At 42.4% G+C, this 24,807-nt stretch overlaps 1 protein-coding gene across 8 annotated transcripts in view; it reads left to right on the forward strand.

Moving 5' to 3' along the window:
* The window catches only part of SEMA6D (semaphorin 6D), a 129,864-nt gene that overhangs the window by 77,337 nt on the left and 27,720 nt on the right, over positions 1–24,807 (forward strand). For 4 of the 8 annotated variants that reach the window (XM_059858360.1, XM_059858363.1, XM_059858366.1 and 1 more), the window contains exon 1: positions 21,477–21,635. The exons of 1 other annotated variant lie outside the window; for it this stretch is intronic. The gene's annotated coding sequence lies outside the window, so the exon portion shown is untranslated. Of the gene's footprint in view, positions 1–21,163; positions 21,237–21,476; positions 21,636–24,807 lie in introns of those variants that run through there. 3 more of the 8 variants (XM_059858364.1, XM_059858367.1, XM_059858361.1) reach the window with 2 other exon arrangements.

Here is a 24,807-nt window from a genome sequence, read left to right on the forward strand (position 1 = left end):
TAATTAACAATAAGTCATTTATCAAGGAAATCTAGTTTTTCCTTCTGTTTGTAGGAAATCCATAAATAAATCACAGCTGCTTAAGAAGCGTTTGCTATGCAAACTTTTTTTTTTTTTAAGATTTTTTTTCCCCAATCCTTAGCTGTTTGGATTGATTGTAATTTTTTGTGTGAGGCTATAAGGTACTTACTAGTCATATAGCATTGATCAGCTAGTTTGTCAGAAAGGTACATGATTAGCTGTCTCCCTCCTACTCGGATGTGTTTGTCTGCTTCTCCAGAGCAAATACCAGCGTGTGCACATGCAAATGTAAATTTTTTCTTCATCACAATCTCAACAATGACACTTTGAAGGCTATTTGCCATGAATGCTGGTGCCAAAAAGTGACATTTCTTGAATTTCTGCGAAATGTAAACAAAAAATCTGATGTACAAGTAAATCAATTTGACATAATGTCAATATTTGCGAAGTACTTCTACAATATTTCACTTTCTTTACAAAGTTGTATCTCTGCATATTCAAATTTGAAAGAAATTAGACATACAAAGAAGTCAAATAGTCAAAAATAGTTAATCTGACATACAAAATAAGCATCAAATAGCAAACATCTGCATTACAGTGTGCGGTGCTTTGTTACAAAAGGCATATTTTGAATACAGAGACCATGACAATATTTTTTGCCAAAGCTTTTTTGTGTTTATGGCTCCACTGAAGTAATTTTGCCATTAAGTGCAGTGAGATCAGCATGTTACCCAAAACAATTGACCATTGTCCTTTCTAACAGCCCAGTGCATGTTGTTCTGCAGGCTTCCTCCTTCAAATGATAGGATCCCTCATGCCACAAATTTAACTTTCCTCTAGTAGTAAGTGCCAGTATCTGGTTGAGATCAGTGGATTAAAAGCTTTACAGGAGTGCTGAGAATTATTATTATCTTAGTTATCACTATTTTTCAGAAGTATTCCCCAGGACTCGAGACACTCTGGGCCTCTAGATTGCAGGGTCAGACAATGCTGAGTGCCTGACACTATAATAACAAGAGAATTCATTCAAATAGAAATGGTGGTTTTCTCCTACTAGTTCTAATAGCTGTCAGGTAAAGGAAAGATGTCAAAGGATGCGTGTGGGAGGAGATCTATCTATAACCCAAAGCCATCCATAAAGTCAATAAAATTAATTTTTCATTCATAGCTTATGGAAAAAAATGTGCATTTACAGTAAATAATAGGTACTGAATCCCATTAGCAAAATAGCACATCTCTTACACTTAAGTATATATAAAGCCCTCTTTGAATCCCTTTTCAGAGCTCATGTTGCCAGCAGTTATGCCTGAAGTCTTTCATGTGACAAACTTGCCTGCACACCTGGCAGGCAGCGGGCTGTGCTCCCTGATGGGGGAGGATTGGGTTACGGGGGGGCAGTGCCAGGAAAGTCTCAGGAGGGGTGGCTGAATTATTTTTTAAGAAGAAAAGCTTCAAATGGAAAGTGTAACCCAATGCTTTCTAAATGTGGAGACATGCCTAAAGAGCAGTGCTATTTAGTTTCTCTCTACTTTGGAGAAATTTAAATCCTCGGTAAATAAATCTTGCTCTTCAAGTACTGAACAAATGAAATTGCCCGATTAAAATTTAGAGAAGCTCCTGCTGCACGTTCCAAAAGCAAGAGGGATGACAAGAGAGTCAGACTTCCTAAAAGAGAGCAAAAACTCAGCCTCTAGCACACAGAGCTAAATTCTGTCCTTGGGTCAACTCAGTGGAGCTGGGATAGCCTGGGTGTAAGCTGAGAGCAGAGCCTCACCTTCCTGGAGGAAGATCACAGCCAAAGTGAAGGCACTCCTGTAGTAGAAACAGCTGCTTTCAGAATAAAAGTCTTCCTCAGTTTGAAGCCTGCAGGCATGACAAGCAGAGGCTTAGCAAAAATAGACAAAGGGAGAAAGACTGGAAAACAGAAGATTATAGGAATTTCTTTAAAGCACCTAATGTACGTGGAAAAATTCTTTCATGTTCATGTGCAGTTGTGATCTCTAGGCACAGGTGTGAGCACAAACACATTCCCCCGCAGTGGAGGCTGCCAGCACGGGAGAGCAGCTAAAGCTGTTCATGCTGCTGAAATGCCTTTCAAAAACACGTGCCTGGGATGTGCTCTCATAATATTTGTGCATGAGTATGATCAGGTCTGTGGCCAGAGAAGCAGTGGGGATGTGGTGGGGGCTTATTCAGAGCTCATCTGCCCTCTTTCAACAAACAGTTTGGTTTTGGGTTTCTTTTTTTTCATAGAAAAATGTCAATCAAGCAAAAGCAATCCCCATCCAGCAATTCAGCTGTGCCTGTTCACTCTGATGAGTGAAGGCTTAAACTTGCTGGATTGTAGAATCCATCTCTCATTAAATTGAATAATATTTAATTATTCCTACAAATTGGAACAGCTCAAGAGTGATGGAAAAATCTCCTTTAAAGTGACCAGTTCTTAGTAGTTAGAACAGGTTTGTGGGATGTTAAAGTTCATGGTTTGAGTCTTAGTTTCAACCCATCCTGAGCAGATCTGAGACCATGAGGTGAAAGATCCTAACCATGATCTTACTGGGTAATTCATTGTCAGGTCTTCTCTCTACTCTTCTAAAACTGAGAGAAGATGTAGTGCCTCCTCATATAGTAGAGAATAATTGGGAATCTCCCTCCCAAATTCCTAAAAGAAAACCTTTTATGCTCCCCTTGCTCTAGGTAGGAGCACAAGTACATATTTATATGAGGGACAAGGAGGTCCTTCAGGTGCAGGGTGAATTGGACAAACACAAGGTCCCATCTTGCAGAAACCACATTTACACATCTGTGAGGAGCTCAGCCTTTTGTGTGGAAAGCTCAGAAAATGGCTTCTATAGTATTTGTTTCATCTTTTAAGCCAAGTAGGACATTACCTTTTCACAGTAAGATCTTTTCACCCTATTCCATGTCCCATTCTACCTTCAGTAGCATTTTCTTCATTATTTTATCTGCTATCATCATTCAAGATGAGAGTAGTTGGGTGTTAAAGGCAGGGAAGAAGATGCAGATGTATGTAACAGTGGTACAAGACACATGCAAACTAAACCTATTCTGCATCCTCTTATGGCCCTTAAAGAGTATTGGAAAAGGGCCAAGAGAGGTCCCACAAGACTGAGGGGCCTTCAGTGTATTGTTCATGTTTTTCCCACAGATAATTTGGAAGAAATACAATGTATTTTGCATGCCCCCAAAGTAAAATTACAACCAGCTGATAGAACTATCTCAGCAGCAATGAGAGTCAACTCAGAAAGGCAGGTTTTGTTGCCAAATAACACAGATTGTTTATAATGAATATAAACAATTACACTGCTGACCAGATTCCCAATACACTTCCATCTACAGAATATACAAAATACTGCTCTGGCACTGGTCTCTCAAATATTTGCCATATATTGAGCACTTTCAATGAATGAAATTCAGTGAAAATGACAAAGAGGGAATTCCACACCACACTATTCTCATTCCACAGCATTTTTCATTCCACATATTTATTTTTGCCTTTCATATTATAATCCTCCAAAACAAAATGCTTCTTGATACACCATGATCTCCCCCCTAATTCTTTGATCCCACATTGATTTTCCTTGTCTTCTCGTGTAACAGGTTTAACATTTGGCACAAACTAGAAGACAAGGGGAATTGTTGTTGTAACTCTTGCAGGTTTTTTTCTTACCTCTTTCTGTGTCACATCTTGGTGCAGATCTTGGCAACATGACCTGTCTTTCCAGAGCAGAGACCAAATGTAAATTGGTGATAGTACAGAAAAAAAGCTTTCCACTGTAGCATCCATACAAGTGGACTGAGTGTGGACACTGCCAAGCTTTTATCTGAAAGCAGAAACTTCAGAGGTCTCTAGTGCACTGTAAAATTTTTAACCCTCCTGTGGGACAGTATTGAGGGAACTAAAATATTCCCAACAAACAAGAAGAATCTTGCAAAAGAAAACTCTTTCCAAAGGTCTACTGATAGAAATACATTACATATGATGTTAACATAGGTAATTTGCAGGAAAGTTCCATAAATCATAATTTCAATGGGTCATGAACTTCAAACTGTGCATTCAGCTCAACAATTTCATTAGAGCAGAATAACCTTATTTCCATACAAAGAGCAGTCATGGTGCTAATTCTAAAGTAACAAATTGTCCTTTTGTTTCAAAACTTATTAGTACTGTCAGTGACAGATACAGGGAAGAAAAGGGAACCAAAACAACTGAGAAAAGCTGGCCTTTTCAATGTTGTCCACAGAGGGGAAGTTGGAGAATGATGAAGACCACAGCACACTCATTGCAGCTTTCTGTTGGAAAGAAATGTGTTTTTCTGGCAGAAGATAAGTTGCTTTAGTTATTACTGGAGTCAAAAGCAAACTCTGTGTATACCAATTTGGAAAACAACTTCTAGCAACTGCTTACAGATCTCAGTGCTGTAGTCCCACATCTTTGGGGTTTTTTTCCCTGTAGAAAGCCACTATTCTCTACAATGTTTTTCTTGTAGGAAACAAGAATTACTGTTACACATTGATGCAAGGGATAAAAAAAATGCATTTTCCTCAAACTACTCCCACTAACTTTATCATGAGTGTTAGGAAGACATCTGGATTAAAGCTGCATCTGGCTTTCCAGAAAGTTGTACCTGTGATGCTGCCCCACTGCCCATTCCCACCTGGCACCCCACTGGGGTCAGGCAGTCAGCAGCAGGCTTTGAATTTCTGACTCTCATCTCAGCTAAATGCACTCTTAATACTGAACTCACTCTAAATATTGAACTCACTCTTAATATTTTCAGTTTTGTTGAGTTCAGTTGTGAACTTACTAAAGCTCATGACACTGACATTGACTATCAAAAACAGGGCTGGATCTGTGATGCTGTGATTAAAGTTTCAGGTAAAAATACAAACTCTCTTGAAAACAATGAACTGCCATACAATATTAAGTGCCAGCCATCCAGACAAGTTATTTTCTTGGCTTCCTATTAAACTGCAGGGCCTTGAGTATAGAAAATATGAGAAAAATAATGATAAAGTATGATACATTTCAGTCTGGCCTTGAAAATCTGCAGTTACTGCAGCTGTGGGTGCCTTACACTAACTGCATCCTGTTTATAAACAGCCAGCACAAAAATGTCACTTTTCTGATTTGAAGCCATTTGCTGCAGCCAAATATGCGTTTCATGATAACAAAAGTGTCTTAGCCAGTTAGAACTCATTTCTCTCCCCTCAAATAAACAGCAGCCAGCTCACCCATTGGTGGTGGTGGCTCAGTTTGTGTGTGCTGCTCCTGCTCTGAATATGCAGATCTCCCCACTCTCATTAGTTCCTGAAGTGCCTCTGCTCACCCTTCCTGCTGTAGCTGGTGTGTCTGAGCTGTTTGGATGAAAAATACCACAGCTAAAGACAAAGATAACTTTAAAATGTATATAAAAGCACAAAAACATACTGTCACAAATCAAACTGACTGTTGAATAATACTGAGAAATACTGAGAAAGAGTGGTAGGAAAACGGCTCTTGCAGATGGAAGGATCTTTTCCATAAGGACTGGATCAGGCAGGATCTTTGTCCCATGCCAGTAAACCTGGTGGGTGTGTGTGTGCAGGGCTAGGTCTGAGTATGGCACATCTCAGAAATGAAGTTTTTCAATGTATATGCTCTTGCTCTCAATATAATAGTCTGCCTTCTCAGCACTGGCTGGTGCTATGCTTTCAATGTTGTTCTAGTTTATTTTTTAATAAAAGACAGTTTAGCAGGCTGCATCGTGTTCCAAAACTTAAATTCCAAAAAATATGGTTTTGTTATTAAGAAAACCCTGAATCAGCAACTCCTCGTAGGCTTATACACAAGCTGCATGAGCAGGTTTGTGAAGGGTGTGTACATGCTGATCTTGCAGAGATTTACATCTGAGGGTAACCCATCTCTCTCTCCCCCCCCCTTGCCCAGCAGTCTCAGAAAAGTGGTTGTGAACCCACAATATCAGTTAACAAACCCTTACTGTGGATAAGGCAGCACTGCTTCACTTTTCCCAGCTACCCATCGAGTGTCAGAAATTTCCTTATATTTATTCAGCAGAATGGTCTCCAAGACCATCCCTGTTTTTCTGCTAGGCTGTTATGGCTTTGAAACTACATGGGGGTTTAAATAGTTTAGCAGGTGGTTAAACTGCCTGCCTGATTTTGCCCAGAGAGCAGAGGGAAGAGGCACGTGCTGTGTTCTGCCAGCAGTTATGGGGAGCAATTGCTTGGCAGAGGGGCAGTAAAAAGCAGCTGGGCCTGGAAATGAGCATCAGCACGTGGGAGGGAATGTGTGTGCTCAGCCTGAGCACCTGGGCCTGCCCTGGTGCTGGCAGACTCCTCTGCCCCAGCAGAACCTCAGTGCTCCCCAGAACACTTTGGGAAGTCTTCTGGCTCATCACAGGACTGGAAGCTCTGGTCTCAGTCAGGAAAACTGCTCACTCTGTGTCAGTGGTCCCTGAGTGCATGTTCAAGGCTTAGCCACCTGAATGGAAGGGAACATCCAGGGAATTTAGCAAAGCCACAGGACATCACCCCGAAGCAGCTACCAAAGGCTCACACACCCTACTCCATCCCTTGGTGGGGCAGAGTGTCTGACAAGCAGGTGGTAACAAACAGCTCGAGGAAAGCTGCATCTGCTTTGTTAAGAGAGCATGTGTCTGAGCCCTGAATCCATCTTTCAATCAAGTCTTTAATAGGCAAATGTAATCCTGAAAATTATATTTCTGAATAGGACCCAGTAAGGAATAGATGGACATTTAGGCATGGTTTAGAGTGAAATCAAACCAAAATATTCCAAGTGCTGTTAACAGGTCCCATGGTGCTGAAAGCAATCACAGTTACACCAATCAATTATGAAGTTTCAAACTGGCCAGTCTCCTTGGCTAGTTTGACTTGCAACGTTGAGACTATCCTGAACAAAGAAAATCAACAGTAAACCAAAGAAAAATCTTGGGGAATCATGTATCCAGTGTTTACATTTCCATCCCTTGCACTGGGCTGTGATAAGGGAGAGACTAGAAAAATACGAATTGCAAAATACAATCTTATCTTGCTACTCCCCTTTTAAGATTGATGAGTTATAAAAGCAATTATCCAGAAATGTTTTTTAAAACTTGTCAAATACATTATTTGACAAATATATTAATAAATCATGTATCTAGTAACAAACTGCATGAGCTCTGCAAACTACCTCATCATTTTAAAACAACTTGAAAATCTCATTTCATCCATTGATGAATCACCTGCCCACATTAGCAATAAACTGTCACAAGTAGGACAGAGACATTTTTATCTTTCAAATCATATTAAGTGCACTTCAGGACACTTTGCTAAATTTAAGCAAAGGCAAAAAAAGACACGTGTATGTGTTTTGAGATAGTGGAGGCACACACATAGATTTGGGGCAATTCTCTACACCTGTGCAAACTGCCACTCTGGTTTCTCTGCAGGGACTCTCATCTGCACAGGGAGTGGTGGAGGTCCTCAGCTGAATCTCTCTCAAATGATCTCCAGCCCACCTGCAGCTTCTGAACTGGGAAAAAAACTCAGTCCATTAGACACCCAGAAAAAGAAGTTACTATAGGTCAAACTTTACCTTCTTATCAGCAGCTTCAGTCTCAAGCAGTCAGGTAGCTCCATGCAGACAGCTCATGCAAAGAATCTGTGTCACCTCCAGTATAAACCAATGGATGTCCTTTAGGGAAGAGCCCTTCCTCCTCCCATCCAGGTGGCACACCTTGAGGTTGAGAAGTTCATTGCCCTCTCACTCCCCTTCCTCCCTCTGGCTGAGGTCTTGTCAACAGCTGAATTTGACAAAAATGGGAAATTTAAAATCCATATTTATTTAACTGTTTGTGTAATTGCAAAGTTTTTGTCCTGCATGTTTAACTGGCAGTGGCTTTTAGACCAGGTGGATGCTTCATCTGGCAACTCTTTTTTGCCTCATACACTGCTAAGGATGCATTGTCCCTAAATTGGGTTGAAATAAAATGAGCAGAACAAATCCAATTCTCCAAGGTTACAGACTCCTAGCTGTGTACTGGACTGTAGTACCAGGCTGCTTTGCACTGCCAGGGGATGTACATTGTGTGCTTGGTTTGCTGCCTGTGCAGCGTGTACTGAGCTCCTGCTGGCTTCTCAGGGACTTCCTAAGCTGTGGCCAAACCCAGCTTCACCAGGTACCTCTCCAAAAGAGTAGATCAATTCTCAGTTCCTTGCAGTCTAAAATACATCCATTCATGGTACATCTCCAAATCGTGGTCAGCTCATGCTGCTCCTGTTTTCCACTCTGAGTAAGCTCATCATACTGTTGTGCTTTTTTTCTGCCATGTACTCACTGACATTTGCAGATGAGATGGCTGCAAGTATGATATCTTGGTGAGGGAGAAACAGTTCAGAGGGCCACAGTGTTTATCACAAAAGTTTCATCTGGAAAAGATTTGGACTAGTAAGAAGGGAAAAAGAAAAAGAAAAAAAAAAGTCCTCTTTATTCAAAATTAAATATCCAAAAGCATGGCTTTTGGTGAAGAGATGAGTGGGAACCCACATCTTAGTTTCTCAGAAGTTTCTGCAAAAAATAAGTATTGCCTGCTGGATCATTTTCTCCATTTCACAGTCAGAATGTCAGGTCTTAGCTGAAAAAGGAACACAAATCTTGAAGTCAAGATACACATTCTCTTGCTTTTTCCTGAGCATTGTTCCAGCTCATCTCTAGTCGTTCACAAGAAGCCATACCATATATTAATAGATAACTTGCCCTTGGAATTTATTTTGCAGGTTGTGTTATTGTCTCATAAACACAGAGATTCTTTAAATTGTCATCAAAATACATCACCATAAAATTAGTGAAGCAATAGAAGAAAAAACCTACACTACTTCTACACCAAATTCTACTTTAAGTATTGTGCTGCTCTTCTGTGAAATTCAGTGTTCTTGCAGGGATCTAACAGCTTTTCCATATTCTTTCACTGATGTAGGTAGTCCAAAAGAAGCAATCACACCTTTAGCAAAAGTTGATTTAATTTCCATGGGACCATGGGCTCCAATCTGCTAGGACCATCTTAACTCTTTTTAGTGCAGCCAGCACTAACTGCTGTTCTTTGCTACTTTTCACCTTAGACAGGCATTTCTGGCTGAGTAAAGTGGCTGTAATTTATATCTGAGCAAAGCAGGTCTCTTGATTGGAGCACTTTCCATGGGTGTAAATGACAAGCCCAAGGCAGCAGCAAATCCAGCCCAGGAGTCCTTTCCAGGGAGCTGGGGAAATGAAACCTTGATTATTGTGATCTGTGCTGGGTAGATGTTGCAGGCTGTGTGACACTTTGTGGGAGAGGAGAAGTTTGGTTTTGCTGAGCCATTCAGTGCCTCATTTCCCACACCTGGTGTGTGACAGGGGACACCAGGCAGGGATGCCTGTGCTGCCCCAGGTGGGAGCCTTTCCACAAGACTTCCCACCTCACTTTGGGAAGGGCTTTGGGAACCTCCCAGATGTGCAGACACAGATGATGTTAGGATACAATCACTGTGGTTCTCGGTAAATAAACTCCTGGGAAATGGCAGTACCCAATTAGATGGCAGTAAAGATTTTGTTGTTTCAGTTTTATGCATGTTTTAAGACAAAATCTGTGATGAACTTCATTGTGTATGCTTGCACCAAAATAAAGAGGATAGCACGGCATATAAATAAGTTTAGCATTAGACCGGTATCTTTTTTCAAATTATGACTCACTAACAGAATTTTACAGCAATTTGATTACAATTTTACTGCATGGAGGACTCTTTTGCATCTGTTTCACTGATATCCACCTTTTAAATTTTATTTAATTTGTATTGATTTTTCCTGTGCTTTCATAAGCAGGCATCACACATCTGAGCACACACAAAAATGATTACTTAAGTGATGATTTTTTAAAAATGGATGTACATTAGCACATGAATGATTAATTCCTTTTTGTGAGTACAAGCATCCAGGCTATGGCTGAGTAAAATATTGATGGTACAAAGGAAATGAGCTGTTTCTTAATTTAGTTTTGTTCTGGTAATGTGTAACTAATGTTGTTCCCTTCTAGCAGTATGCATTTAGTGACCCTTTTAAATTTTAATACCTAGTGATAGCTAAACTAATAGTTTCATGGGACATATAAGATGAGATTTTGAAAAGATGCAGATAGAGTTTACATGCTTTAATTTGAGACTCTGTAAGACATATAACACAAACAGGTACTACAGAAGAGCCTAGATAAAGTCTCCATACACAGGCTGGCATTTCACTAGAGAGAAGAGGCTTTTTTTGTGCAAGACACATTGAAAGGTAGAGACTTCATTGTCATATCAGTCTCACGAGGCTGTGGCATATGAATCCCAGTTCATCGAGGCCTGATGCTCTTGTGAGGCACTTGAGAGTGTGGGGATTTCTGAGGCTGGAACAGAATGAGACTGCAGGACTGCTCTCTCCACCTGACACGTGGGCACCTGTTTACTCTAAATGCAGGGGGACTGGAGCGCTGAGATTAACCTCTGCTGGACTCCTGCAGCTCCACTCAGAGGTACCTTACATTGTGATTTTTCACTGTTCCACAGCTGTTTAGGTCTTTCTGGAAGTTTTTGCCTTGACTACAGCACCCTGAAGTGTTCTCCCACATATTTGCTACTAAATGCCATAGTGGGGAGAAATGCACTGAAAGCCAAGCACTGCTCACTTGGTCCTGCCCACACCTTCATTGCAGAGCATGGCAGGCCAGGCTCACCTATCCCAAACTTAAACCTGGTGCCAGTGGAACAGAGCAGGATGGACTGCAAATCAAACAGAAACCTTTCAAATACTGCATAGATGTGTGTGAGCGGCAAGGTGTGTAAGGACACAGGTTAAGGTAGAGCACAGCTCCAGGCTTTGACATCCTCAGATGGGAATACAACCTTGTTACTCAAGGTTGATATCCAGACTGGATTGCTGGCACTGCCTGCCCCCTGCCCATCTGCTGGAATGGCACTTTGCCCACAGCGTGGTGACATGCCAGGTTTCATTTGAAGTAGGTGTCTTCTAACAATGGGTTTAGAAAGCAGCCTGCTGAAGACAGCAACTGACACTTCTTTCTTCAGCAGGCTATTTTTGGAGTGGGAACACTTGCTGGCAGCAAGTGCAAAGGGCCTAAATCAGTTTCTGCTAGTCAGCTGCAAAAAAGAAAAATCTCATTTGCTACAGAAACAGAAGGTTTGGGCTAAAAAGTAAAGGGATTGCTTCCATTTGCTCATGCTGGCCTCACATGGGAGTGTTTATTGTGGATACTTAATCCCACTTTATCGAGCTGCATGGCGATTTGCAGGTGAGAAGGGAAAAAGAGGAAGAGGAATAGTATTACTTTTGAGACAAGAAAGGGTGCTGCTTTGTTTAATTTTAAGCCATGATCCTTTGATATTTTCCACTGCTGCAATGGATATTATATGGTAATCCTGCCAGGACATTTTATATGTGAGGAAGAGTTTGAGGGTTGGCTCCCCAGGATGACATTTGAAAAGTACAGTTCATATTTTTTTTCTTTTGGCATCTGAGAGAACAGAGGGATCTTCACTCAGTCCCAACAAAAAATCAAGAGGCTTTCTGTCATCAGGTCTGTTTGAAAGGGTTTTGAAGATCCTAGGGAAAACACAGACTTAGTCACTGTCAAAAGTTCATGAAGGGGTGTAGATCAGAGAGCAAGTTAACACATGCAGCTCTCCCAAGTGCCATTCTGGATACAGGACGCCTGAAACGTGGGCAGGGTGTAAAACCACATGGCTTTAAGAGCAGCCCAGATGGCCAGCAACCCCAGGAACACATGCACATGTGCTGTCCTGATCCTTCTAGGAAGGATTTTGAATCTAAATTGTCAGCCTGACATCAGTGCCATGACATTACTGATGGGCAGGACTGATAGATGATTCACCTTGCAGAGAGCTCCTCACTTGGGTCTGTAGTAAGAAGTCATATGGCCTCTTCTGACACGTCCAAAGCTCATCTGAGCTGGAGTCCTGGCAGTGTGATGTGATGTGATGGGAGTCCAAGGCTGGCCATGGCCCTGATCTGCTCTCCAAATCCCCAGTCAGCTGGCTGAGCAGTGGACAGTCTGCTTTCTCCCCCTTTACTGTCTCCCCCCTCTCTCCACTCCTTTCCTGCCTGGGGCAGAGCAGGGACTGGCCAGGTGGCAGGGAGCCTGCTAAGCCTGTGCCTCATGCAGCTGGTCTCCACATATGGAGAGTGTTTCTGCATGGTCTGGCTACACCTCAGGGGGAGACCTTTCCATCCCTCTCTGGTTTGGTGCTGAGCTCTTGGCCTGGTGCACATACGTGGGTAATAATGGCAGGGAGAGAAATTACCAGCTAGGCATTCTCTGCCAGCATGCAAAGTACATATGCACAAAATAAACAATCACTGACATTCTTCTGAATGTGGGAAGCTGTTCAGGCAGCATCTGAAGCACTCAGATAAAATATCCAAGTCTTAAACAGCTTTTGATAGGAAAGCTGAGAATAACCTGTAGTTATCTTTGGCCATTGGACAGTAGAGACTTTATTATAAAATTATTTATTTGCTGTAACATGGCTGCTAAAATCCTGGCAACTAATTAAAAAAAAAAGTCAAATCTATAAAAGGAGCTGGAAAACTTTGACTGGAACCACAAATACTGTTTCTTCCATTGCTTCCCAAGTAGTGAACCACTTTTCATACCCTCCTCTTCCCAACAAAGGCACAGAAGAGAGGAGATCTGTAGCTCACAGCGACAGCAGCTACGACTGCATCACTCCAAGCAGCAGAGGGAACAGAGTGCCTGCAGCAGTCTCTGTGATTTGCCAAGAATGGAGATGTCACAGCTTACTCTTTTTTCCAGCTATGTCAGATAATAGTGTTGGCATTCCTACCTGAGCCTGTTTTTCCAAGTCAAGCACCATCCAGAGTATTTAGTTATAACTTGATTATTACTGGCTGTTGCTTTGTTGTATGTTTTTGCAATGTTAATTCTTCCAGTATGTGATGCAAATAGGAGATTTTGTAGGATAGAATAGGTGCCATGGCTAATTTATACTGCCTTGGATTCAAAGTGCTTTCTACACTTTTGACCCCATGCACCCCCCCTCTCCTAGACCAAGCCTCCTCCCTTGACAGCTCCTTTGCATGACTGTTTCCTGCATGAGTTGTCACAGACAATGGTATTTCCCCAGACTCTGTGGAGCTTGCATCACTCGAGATTAGTGGACTGACATGCACAGTCATACAAGCAGCTGGCATACTGTGATCAGTAAGACAATGTGAGGCTGAAATGGGCCACCTATCTCATTGTCACCTGCTGTCACCTCAAAGGTGAAAATGTGTCATCTTGCATTCTCCAAAGGAAAGCAGTAGGATATGTCCCTCGATCAGTGACTTCTAGACACCGTGCACATTTCAAATGTTGATGGGGGCAAGGACCAACAGTAACTCCAAAGGATCAAACAATCTGCATTCACTTCTGCCTCTTACTATAGAGACTAGTAGAACAGAGAGCATATAGAGAGAATATATCATATCTCTCTAGCATATAGAGAGAATAGTAACTGTGTGTGCTCACCTTCCCTAAGAGGAAATTTTTCTTCTGCACAAACATGCAAAGCACAGAACTGGAAAAAGGAGAGGTTTCATGGGTGGCTCTGTTACAGCTACTCAACTGAAAGGATTTTGCAGCCCACAGCCAGCACACAAGAAGGAACACTGAGGCACATCAAAGCTAGGAGTCATTTTTTTCAAACAAACAGTAATGTTAGACAAGGCTGTAAGTGTCGAAAGACTAATTAAAGGTAATCACCTATGTCTCAAGAACAAAATATCCTAGGCTGAAGTCAGATACTGAGATGTCAAGGGGCACACACTAAGCAGAAACTCAAGGTAATATGCCAAAGGCAGCAGCTCCTGCTATTACTGATTGTGTGTGGGCTGTGGACTTTTATTCTGTATGTCACAGTGTCACAGAGGTAAAAGTAAAGAGTTAGATCAACTTTTTTCTAACCTAGGATAAGAGTCTGCCCTCTTGCTGGATAGGAATGTCATGTGGTAAGGCTTTATTTCAGAATTCATTCAGATAAAAATTTGCAAGCAGTTTGTTTACCTTTCTATTCTTAGTAATTACTGGTATTAACTATTCTCTAAGCACCCTCCCTACCTCATCCAAGGATAATGTCTGTCTGATCCTTTACAACTGTTTCACTGTCACCCAAATGAGGCAGGGTTTTGGCTCCTGAGTCAGTGTTAGGCTGGACAGCTGCTGAGCTGTGACAGCCCAAGGAGCTACCTCAGGCTTGCCCAAGGGGGATTCAGACTGTACTAAATTACATTCTTAGAGACTTATTTAAGGCCTTAATCCGTGGAGTTATATTTGGTGGGACAGTGAAGGAGCAAGGTTTATGTGTGTCTGTGTGTGTCTGTCTGCATATGCACACCTGTCCACTTACTTGTTTTCTGTAATACTAAAATCTCCATGACTGTAAAACGTCATGAGCTGCTACCTGTGGACTCACCTTTGTGTAGGATGTGATTGTTTGTGTACGAAGTCAAGCTGATTCATGTTGGATTTTATGGACTCTGGAATGAGTAACATGATACAGATCTATAGATAAACTAATCTGCTGGTATTTATAACCAGTGAGCAATTGCTTCATCCCTTTGCGAGTTTTGAGATGTGACAGTTACAGTAGAAAGTCGCTTTACTGTAGCTCTGAGCTGTTTGAGAACGTGTATGATTGGCTGCATTTCTATGGGAATATTTGATTTACCTTAAAGAAAACATCAATCGTGTCTTTGGTCATTCTTACTGATAGGGAGTAATTCTCCTTCTTCTTGGTCAAGTCATAAAACACTTAGAATTCTGAGCCCAGTGAAGTAAATAGACAGATAAAATCATCTGCTCTCATCCTACATTATCTTCTAATTTACACATTAAAAAAACAGTGAAATAATGGAATGTTTTCAGGCCTGTTCCTGTTCTGAAGATCAGTGGGTCTCCACAGGACAACAGGGACTCATCACATAGAATCAATTACAGGATTAGGTAATCCCCTAAAAATGGGACTGAAGAGTGATTTTGTGTAACAGAAGTTGCTATACATAATATATAAATAGATAACATTAAGTGTCTTGTCATTTTGTGATTATATGCCATGAGCACAGATTTGTTACTAATACATCTTTTCATCTGTCTATGCCTGGAAAAGGCAGCCCATTTTACTACTAGTGAGGAAAAGTGTAGGTAAACACTGTGATGGTGAATCTGTACTGAGTAGCAGTATGACAAATGAAATTTTGGAAATTAAAATTGTAGGCTGTGAGGAAGAGCACCTATTAATCTTGGAAGTGTGCCATTAAATCTAATTACAGTATTTTGATGATATTACCTTAGATGTTTTGAATTAATTCCCCATCAAAGGATTGGTGCTGTACTACACCAAACTGAAAAGCTAATAATTGTACAGAAAACAGAGTTTGTTTTGCTTTCAATCATTCCTGCAGACATTTAAAATGCTGAGGGGAGTGAGCAATACCACAGCTTTATACCTGGACCCAAAGGGCACCATGGCAATGCCTTCAGCTTGGCTTTGGTGTTGGCAGCTCTCTGCCCTGTACAGCTGCCCCTCACTGGGATTATTTTACAAGATGAATCTTTTGCAAGGACCAGAAATTAATCATGTTTTACTATTGCAGTGATCCTTGCGAGAACACTGGCCTGAAAGAGTTGGTTTTTCAAAGTTAAGCCTGATGGGGAGCTTACAGGCAGGAAAGACCAGTTTTACAGGACTGTGCCCAGTTATGTTTATTGCTTGAATCCCTTTTGTTGGCTTTGACATACAGTCATCCAGATTTCACTCCAAGCGCATTTCACCCAGATTTCATTCTAGGCACATTTCAAGTTGTAAAATACACAGGACAATACATTGCAAACATTGTGTCTATGTCTCTTCTGTCTTTGCTGACATGAGGTTCTCTCCACAGCCTCAGCAGAGGAGGAGTTTTTGGCTTTCCACTGTCTCAGGTTCATCTGCACAGGATCCTGCAGGATCCCTGCTGGCTGACCATGCAGTATACTGACAAAGCTTTAAAAAAATTATTTGTTTTCCAATTATTTTATTCATTACTGGCACATCTCCCCTGCCTCCCCAGAATACAGATGGGGGAATTGGAGAGCCAACGCAGGCCGGACCTTTGCCTGAGAGCAGCTATTACTTTTATCACTTAAATATTCAATATAGAGGTAGTTCTGTGGGCTTCTCCAGGCACACTGATGTCAGATGATAGTGGGTGGTCATGAATAACAGTGTGAGCCCATTTCTTCCACCAGCCAGGAAGCTAAATCACAGGAATGAAAGCAAATGAACATGTTGGTCCTTTACAGAGACAGGATAAAGTTGCCAAGTTCGGGTGCACAGCCTGGCATCAGTGTTGGCAAAAAAATTATCACTACACCTTCAAGTGACAGGCATACAGCCTGAGATTTCTGCACATCCCTCTAAATGAGGAGGAAGATTAGAAAAATATTAAAAAGGGAACAATGATGTTGCTAATGGTTGGACTCAATGATCTTAAAGGTCTTTTCTAACCTAAATGATTCTAGGCTTAAGTGAATTCTTGACAGTCAGAAACACTTTCATCATGACTCTCAATACAGCGCCCAAAAAGATGCTGTAAAAAAGTGTTGGAATTGTTTTCTCCCCTCTCTATATTTTACAAAATGGTAATTGCTTAAAAGCACCTCCTATAATTTTCTGACAGCTGTCAAGGGTGAAAAGAGGGGTCTCCCATCATTTGGAAAATATGAGAAAATTATCTTCTCTCTTTTAAGCATTATAAAGAACTACCCTAATGTGATACCTTGGATACTATTTACAGGGATAAATTTATTACATCTTTTCTTAAACTTACCCCTCTTTAAATAAAACTTGACTTATGAACAATTATTTGTCTATATCAACACAGCACAGGCGTGTTATATTAGCAATTTGCTATTTTTAGCCGCTTGGTGTAAATCATGAGCAACAATGTTCTGAAATGTCTCACTTCTGACTTGCATTGATACTGCTACAAGCTCAGGACTCAAAGAAGGAAAATGGTTGGCTCAGCTTTATTGCTTTGCCAGCCAAACACTGGGATTTTCACCAATATTCCCCCTGGCAACAAGGTTTAGGGTGATTGAACGGGGATATGATTTAAATGCACTCGAGGCAGATTAAAGACCCATCTTCTCAGGATCTAAACCATGGGGAATGAGTGGCTAAAGAAGGGCAACACCTACAGAAGGGGTTCATGGAAATGGGGTGCTAAAGCCAGGAATGGTCAGCATCCCTCTAACAGAGCAATAGGAAACATGGAATTCTGCTTTGTGCAGGCTAACACCATAATGAGTTATCAGTTTCAGCTTATGTGGCTTTAACCCAGTTCTGGTCATGCGCTGTGAGGCGTTACAAGTTGATCTTCCTATTTTCTACATTTATGTCCTTAAAAGTCCAAAGGAGAGAATTCTCCACCAATCGATAGAGATAAAAAGCCTGTTTTTCTTGGAAATTGTCCTGCATTTATTCACGTATTATACATGCCTGCCCTGCCCTGTGCAATGGCTCCCAGGATATTGGGAAGACAAGAAGACACATAAAACCAGAGCTGCATGAAAATAACTTTTCTAGGCTGTTAATACGAACAACTATTATCAGGCAGACAAATGTTTACCCTTTCTATGGGAGCATTACTCATTGAATAGCACCTTAAATTGTCCAACTAATTTTATTCACTCATAATAAATAAATTCTATTCTCTTTTACTATCAAACTTAATTACAGTAAAGGTAAGTCATAACATTGCACTTTGCAATTTAGATTTAAGGATCATGAATATAAAAACTGCATCTCTACTTCATCAGGAATTATGTATCAATCCATATTAAATTACCTACCAGTTCCTCTATGCAATGCCTTGCAGTAGGCAGATGTCTGTATGCACTGGCAAAAAGAAGGGAGGAAGAAAATATTTAGCTAAAACAAAATGACTCTTAGGGTATAACATCATCACTTCTTGGCACTGCTGTGATTTGACCATCCCCCTGTAAATGACATTTGCTGTTTTTATTGGAAATGACACAGCTTAAATGAACATGTCCTCAAAATATAAGTTTGATATTGCATTCAGAAACCATTGTGTCTGTGCGTTTGCATGCTGAATCACTGATGGAGCTCTGGCTCAGCCAGGGGTAAATAGTCAATTCAATTTCCCTCAGTACTTGGTATTTCCTAGGGATGTGCCATTTGAGCTAACTTCTCCTGAGCTACCATGATCTGAAGGTGATTTCCCAAACTTGCAAACTGGCCTCCGCTGTGCACTGGCATGTCCTCACCAAATCACCATGTGGCTGAGGTGGTGAGGTCAATCAACACACCTACTTGCTGAAATCAGTTCAGCTTTGGTTATAAACCCAGTAGAGGCATGCAAACAGAATGAAATGTCTGATTTAAAACCAGTTTAATATTTTCCATAGTTTAATGAAAAAAAAAACAAATATGTTGTTCTAACAGAGAGTGCTTCTATTACCAGTATGTAAATTTTTAATACTTTGCTTATATTTTCAAATTCATGAACAAGTGTTGCTCAAGTCTGTAAAGCACTTAGAGGGTGAAAAGTCCTTTGGACAATAGGAATCACCTGTACACCCCACCCATGAGACCAGGTGGGTAACTGCTCTGTTACCACCTGGGACACAGGGACAGTCTCACTGAAGCCAAAGCTGGTCCCCGGGCATTCCAGGCTCTTGGGCTGACACTCAGTCCATTTTATTCTGCCTCTGTACTTTCAGATTCTGCTGATGTGTTTCTTTTGCAAATCAATCATTCTAGGGGTAATTAACATTTAAAAGCCAGGTTTCTTTTAATTCCATTAGTATATTTGTGACAAGAAATGTGTTGGCAAAATCCAAAGGTTAAGAGTTACAATGAAGAACAAGTTTTAGGATAAATGAAAGTTAAGGCCTAAAGTAGCCTGACAATACCCCATTAATCTGCACACTATTGACACAATAGTGGTCTGTTGTGTCAATGAGGATTTAAGAAGCTTTGCAGCACATGTTACTGATAGTTTATCATATCAATAGGAGCCTGCATATATTTGTGTTTAAAAACCTGTGGCTGTGTAATTCCCTGACTGCACACATATTGTAAATGCACATACTATAAATCCTTACTTAAAGTGGTTTCTAGCCATGCAGCAAATTTTGAAATGATAATAAACTACCATATTTAAGTGTAGACACAAGGTATTAGTCTTGGCTGTACCAAAATCCTCTAAAATGCTGTACTTCTAGCTGAAACCCTTTGCCCTACAGGAATGCGATCTGATTCTCAACATTGTGTCACCTGCCTAATTGAAGCAGAAGGAGATTTAAACCATATTAATTTTGCATCCTGATATATGGAAACCTTGAGTCAGCTTGTGGCTCGGAGGTATGGCAGGGAAGAAAGGTCCCTTCCCACAGGCTGCCCTTCTCAGAGCAGAGGGGAACACACAGCCACAGCCCAAGCAGTGCCAGGGGCTGGGCATCTGACACCCCCACAGCAGGCATAGCAGAACAACATCGAGGAGTAATTTCTACATGGCAGTCACAAAAGGGGTGTATTGAATGAAAATATGAGTGGCTCTTTCAGTACTGCAGTTTTAGTGGCTGGCAGTACCATCAGGAGTTTCAAAAGCCAAGGAACAAATCCCACATTTTTAATGCACTGGTGTGGGTAGCCTGCACCTAGGCACCCATCCATACCCACCATAAATCCCCACCACAGTGGGTCTGCTCCGAGTGTCTCACTTCCAGTGCAAAGGCCACAGAGCTATTCTGTGAAACAAATCCTTCTTTTGGAAGCACTTTCAGCTTTGTTCTCCTGAGGTTGTGATTCAATTCTTAGCCAAGCAAGTAGTCTCTATCATGGCATTTTCATGCACTGTGCAAATTTTGATGCCTTTCAGATTAGGGCTGTTCATGAGAAAGAGAAAATAATGTCCTTACACCTTTAACCAGGCAGCAGCTCCTGGGGTGCCACATAGCTGTGCTGTGTTCACTGTGAGGAAGCCCATAATGATCTTGCCTTTAGCCTGTCACCACTAGGAAACATCAGAGAGAGACAGCCAAGGGGGACTGAGTTGCCAAAAACGTCCTATTCCCATGGCTGGGAGATTTTGTTGGCACCATCTCTAAAGAGAATTTACTATGGGCCAAATCCTGGCGCCCTTACTTAGATGAATCAGTTCTCAAGAGGCAACGCTCCCGCTGTGAGTGGTGCGTGCGTAAAAACCTGCCAGATCAGCCCAAAATGCTGCTTGGGAGTATCAGTCCTTGTCTTCCAGAGGGGTAGGAGTGCTGTGGGAAGCAACCAGCCCAAGGCTTTGCAGTGCTCAGCTAAGAGACAGGAATTTGGGAACTGCGCATGAATGAAGGATATATTCCCCAGCAATAATCTCTGAATTACTTTTACTTGGAATTTTTCTTATTTCCCATAAAAAACACAGTTTGGCGAGTAATCCTTTTTTTTTTTTCCCCTTGCAGGGGCATCCAAAATACTCCATGGTACTTTAAGCCTTAATTAATTTATCTTTCATGTGAAGAAAAATGAATTAGTGACAGCTATTTCCTGGACTTCATTTCTGGGATTAAACCCTTTGTTTCTGGAATATCTGAGGGGATTTTGGACAGGCATTAAAAAAGATGTCATTTCAAGGACATCCCCCCCAGCACCACACGCAAAGTACTCGTCTGCAAAATCGAGTCTCATTAGCCCGCAAAATTGCATTACTCGCAATGACTTTTTCTTCCCAAACAGAAATGACAGTTTCAGTCTTAAGAAGCGAAGGTGGCGTCGACGATGAACAAAATAAATTCTCGATGGCTTCGCCCCAGCTGTTTACCTCGGCGGCCTCGGGGAAGGAGGGGCGGGGGCATGTTTGCCAAGGTGGGCTGGGAGGGGTAAAACTACGGGCGAAGTTTGCCGGAGCTCCGCGCAGCCGGCCGGGGCCGGTGTCGGTGTCGGGGCGGCGCCCGGCGCTGCCCGCGGCGGGGGAGGCGGAGGCGGGGGGCAGCGGCCGGGGCGGTGCCGGTCCGCCCCCGCCCCGCCATGGCGCGACTGGCCGAGCTCCGCCGGCGGCCGCGGGCCGCGCTCCCGCTGCGGTGAGCCCGAAAAGTTGTCCGTGGTAGTGGCGGGGCGCGGGCCGGGGGCCGCAGCGGTGGTGGCGGCCGGACGCGCGGCGAGGCACGGGCGAGAATAAATCCATTCGCGGGAGGTGGAGGCGGGGGTGGGCTCTGCCGGGCGCGCCTCCCCCGCGCCGCCCCGGCTCCCAGCGCAGCGCCGGGATGGGGCGCCCGGCGGGGGACGGCGGGCGGAGCGGGCCCCGCCGGCGGGCGGCGGCCGCGGGCAGCGGCGCGGCGGCTGCAGGTACCGGGGAGAGCGGCGGGAGCGCTGCGGCGCTGCCGAGCGGAGCGGGCGGGAGCCGGCGCTGGCCGCAGACGGGGCAGCCGAAGCGGAGCTGTCGGGTTTATCCCCGGCGAAGTCGCCCCGGGGCGCTTGGGGTGAGTCGGGGCTGGCGCCGCGTCGGGGGCTGAGCCGGCCGGCCCGGGCTCGGTGCTGCCGGCGGGGCGGGGAGCCTGGCGAGCCGTGATTTACGGGCTCCCCGGCAGTAGCCGGGCGCTGGGAGGCAGAGGGAGCTGCGTTTCCAGCTCCCCATCAATAATGGATGGAAACAAATACTCGAGTCAGTTCTGAATTATCCCCGTGCCGCGGCAGGGGCAGCTCCGCGCCCGCCCTCCTGTCGAAAACAATGCTCAGGTGCAGAGCGGGGAAACTTTTTTTTTTTTCCTGGGGAGGTGGGGGCGTTTCATCACTGCAGAAACCGATACAGCTGCTTTCAAGGAGTAATTAGAAAGGGTTTAAAGCCTTCTTTATTATTTATAAGGATGAATGGAAATGAAAGGTCACACAGATATATCTAGATGGCTATTACGCCTGTATTTTAAAGGGCTGTGGAGGGGTTTTTTTATGGTTGTTGTGTTTTATCTTGTGAGTTGAAAAATGCTATTAACTGCTTTAGCTTGATGTGTTGAAAAAAATTGTAGTTCCGGTGGAAATCCCACTTGTTAGCATGAATATAGCTGGTCTTAAATTAGTGGGCTTCTGCCAATTTCTCAGTTGTTTCTTACTTCTGGTCAAGATTATGTCTGTAGCACAGGCATTAGCCTGTGAGTAATTTGAGCAAAATTCAGCCCTCAGTGTGTAAAGTCATTTGTATTTGTATTTGTGTGTGGCTTAGAATACATTTACTTTTGAGCATAGCAGCAGCAATGATGGTTCATAATGCTCACATATGTGGCACTTGCTGTACAGATGGTATTGTAGCTTATCCATGTACACACACACACACGCTTCACACATAATGTGCAGGAATTACAGCAAACTTCCTCCAGAACACTGTTCAGTGCTCTGTAAATGTGTGGCATTTTTTTCCCCTGGTTATTTCCTTTGGGGGAAAAAAAACATGCATCTTTACTGGGATACCTTTGTGCTTCAAGTTGTTGGTCTTACTAATGTTGCCTAAATATTATTTGAAGAAACAGCTTCCTACTGTCTTAGAGGCGTTTACTGCTGGTCTGTTGCTCTCACATACAATTACTTTCACAGAGAATTTTCTGAGGTTCTCTCCTTTTCCCAAGTCCAACAGGAAGCTCATTGTAAAGCTTTGCAATTACTTTTGTGGCAAAAGAGAATAGACGTTTTTCCCTGCTTTATTCACACTATAAAATTCTGTGCACCTCTGAAGTCTACTTGAGTTCCTTTCAGTAAATTAAGCTGTATGGAATCATGTTTAATGTTGTAAGTGACGGGCATATTTTGTTATGTTGGCAGATATTGTATAAACATTTATTCTGGCTTAGATAAAAACAAATTGCCAGCTTAGTGCTCTGATTTCTTCTCTATATAATTATGAACTTCAGCAGTTTTTGCGTTAACTAATATAAAGCTCGGGGGTTTTTTAAATCTGGAAGGAAAAGTTTGTAGTAAGAATTTATTAGGATTCTGAATTATGTAGCTCAGATTTGTTTTCAGAAAGGCAGCCAAAAAAAGTATAACCCAGAGGCTCTACGCTGGTTTATTTAACCAGCTTCTCACTTTCATCTGCACCTTTAGTTACAGTGAACCTTCCTCCCCCATATCCTGCAGTCTGTCACTACCTGTTCTCCTTTATGGTGAGATGCAACAGAGATAACATCATTTTCTAAATGTGCTTTGTGTGATGCAGGAGTGTGTGCCAGGAATACAGTGATGGCCCTGTCAAAGCTCCACAAACCAGCTGTGTGGCTGCGGGTTTTCCCCCCAGCCTCTCGCGCCCTTTGAGCTGGACCATCTGAACGTTTCTGGGAATGGCTGAGCTGAGCTGACTGTTAGAGCAGATATTTTAGCCCCTGGAGCCGCCATAACTTTGCTGTCTGTTTACGAAGAGCACATTTAGATGGAATGCTTAATTATAGATGCAATTCACTCGAGGTTGATCTTTGATCCAATCCTGTCATGAGAGGTGTGTGAAGGAAAAGTCCACCATGGAAGTTCAGTTCAAAGTGTATGTTAGGCATTTGTAATAATGTATCTTCTGGTCTTACTACAGTTGATCACATTCGGATTTCAGTTCTGAATTTTTATGGGTTTTTATTTCTTTCAAAACATTAGTGCACTTAACACAGGACTCGGTATCCCCTGATGTCAGGTGTCGCCAGTTAGATGGACAGAACCTGCGTGGAAATGTTAAAATGATATGTTTGTTTGTCCTTCTGAAAAATAAAAAGCTATTTGGAATCTGAAGTCAAGTGGAGATCAGGGGTGAATATGGTCAGTTTTCATCAGGTGTAAAAAAGTGGTATGACTGAGACTGTTCCAGTTCTAGTCTTTTTTGGTAAGACAAAGGAAAAAGGTACTTCAGCCTCTATGCCTGTATAAGCTTATGTGGAGCCTACTTATTTTGCAGTCTCCGATATTTTTCAAGGCTTAGACTGTGTGTTTGCTAACTGAACAGAGGAGATGATGGTTGATTACATACTCATATGTTAAACATACCTCTAATTCCAGATTGATAAAATCAGATACCTTTCTACTTGATAAAGCAACAATTTGCTCCACAAGTAATTAAGAAAAGATGGAATACGGCATATTACTGGCATTGGGTAGTACAAGTTATTTTCAGTCTTAGCAACTCTGTATGTAATTAAAACAGTTCAAATGTTGCTTTCGTCAAAACTGCTGCTCGAACAGATGATCCCTTCTTATGCATCCGATAAGCTACTGCAGTTACTGTTAAAATCCATCTAAGCCATTTTATTAAGCTGTTATTTGTTCTGTGAATAGCTGTCAGCCTTGAGTTCAAAAGAAAGTGGGTTCTGATTTGTTCCCGTGTCACATGGAAGAGGTGTGCAGTGAGAATAGTGTTACTGCCCTTTCGATGCTGTTTGTGGAGCTCTGTGAATTGTCTGCCATAGCCTGCTTTCCCTCGTCGTGGCTTGACTGTAATTACAGTGCAGCTAATATCAGAAGTTGATTCAGTTTATTCAGACAGGAAGACTGTTGAATTGTCCCACTTCCAAAGTCAAATGTTTGTGTTAACCACAGAGATCAAATCTGCAGTGCATATATACAACATATGAGTAGTATTGATTGCCCTAACTTTTCTTTTCCATTCGGCTTTTGTTAAGTAACCCA

This window comes from Haemorhous mexicanus, chromosome 13, assembly GCF_027477595.1.
Source record: "Haemorhous mexicanus isolate bHaeMex1 chromosome 13, bHaeMex1.pri, whole genome shotgun sequence".
NCBI lineage: Eukaryota > Metazoa > Chordata > Aves > Passeriformes > Fringillidae > Haemorhous > Haemorhous mexicanus.